Consider the following 1,654-nt stretch of genomic DNA (forward strand, 5'->3'; position numbering starts at 1 on the left):
AACCCGGCAGAGTGCATTAGAGAAGCTCTCTCCTCGTGGCAGAATGCAGGTTTGTGTGAAGCTGCCGAATATGAAACTTTGTCAGTTTTTTTAGACAGCTTTGTCTCATATGACATTAGGTTGTTGGCACTGCCCCTGGGCCAACACATTCCCTAATGCTGTAATTTTCTAAAGACCAGTTCAGTGCATTATCTCAAGAAGTATCTTTAGGAATAGGGAGAAAAAGATACTGTTATGTCCTGCCATGACCACTCAGTGTTGTTGTTAGATGAAGAGTTTTATGCATTCTATCCATTTGATTTTGACACCATATGTTCCATTATAGAGGGATAGCGCCACAAGGTTTGTTAGGGGTTAGAGGGAGCCTAGCGGAAGAGGAAAACAGGGAGGCTATTGTCTTCAAAAGGATAGTACAGTAGAAAGGAAAATTTTAAAGATATAATATCTTGGCTTTTATACCTTAGTGTCTCTGCTGGGAGAGTCTGTTCCATGATGCCTAAGTCCAAATGTTGTGGCTTATCATGTCAAAACTGCCCATCTAAGAATAATTCTATTTGTGATCGTGCCATTTTAATTCATATTTAAATGTAATGAGAATATATAATATATATATGTTTTAAGAGAAGGGTATTTAAGGCTGTTTCTAAGAGTCCTACATATAGTTAGCCAGTGATTTACCTGGAAGAAAAGCTCCTATGATAATAGTCTTCACAAATACCCTTCAGATATGACTTATTACACTATGATTATTGTTATTATAGTGATGTTTAGACAATTATAGATGTCATGACATTTATAGCAGTGTCCCACCAATGTGGAAATCAATATAAATGTAGCATCTCTGCTCAGCCAGAACAACAGCTGGCCCTTTCCTTTGGCTTTGGAATTGAGAGTGCATGTTTATCACGTGTACTACAACATGTGGGATAGGAGATTGTCAGTTACGCGCTACTGATTCTTTCTCCGGTGAATTTCATTACTTAACTATCATATAAACATATTTATATATGTCCTAAAGTATATTGTTAAAGAATATAGATCAACTAACAGTTTATATATATACATAATGTGTAGCATATCAGATGCGAGTCTGGGTGAAGGAGCAGCTTGGTGAGTGTGATTCTTCGTAGACTTTCTTACTCACGCAGCAGACTCTGCTCTGGTCACTCATAGTTCATTATGATGCAGACCTTTTAAGAAAGAGAACTGTGTAGACAGCATTGTTCTGACCCATATTTTTGTATTAGACCTTCCTATGAGATATTTTCTAGGAATTGTGCCTCATTCTTATGTAGGAATGTTGAAATATTGAAGACCTGGTGTTACATAAACTTGCCTGAATGAAGCATTTATAGTACAACTGACTGCTCGCCACATGAAAGTGCGTTGCAGCCATGGCATAAAATGCATTATATTGAAGAGAAGAACTCAAGCCACATGGCATTGTTATAAGCTTCTTTCACTATTTTACTTGCCAGACACATCATTTTTACAATAAGGGTTACAAGATGGGGTAATCACATGTTGAAGGTGGTTTATGTATCTTAAGGGCATTTCTTTAGTGAGTCTATTAGCCCTGGGAATTTATAATTTGAAACAAAATGCAGGGTTTTGACATCCCAGATGGTGAATAGCCACTTCTGTCTTGTTTTGT

The sequence above is a fragment of the Penaeus monodon genome, chromosome 23 (genome assembly GCF_015228065.2).
Source record: "Penaeus monodon isolate SGIC_2016 chromosome 23, NSTDA_Pmon_1, whole genome shotgun sequence".
Taxonomy (NCBI): domain Eukaryota; kingdom Metazoa; phylum Arthropoda; class Malacostraca; order Decapoda; family Penaeidae; genus Penaeus; species Penaeus monodon.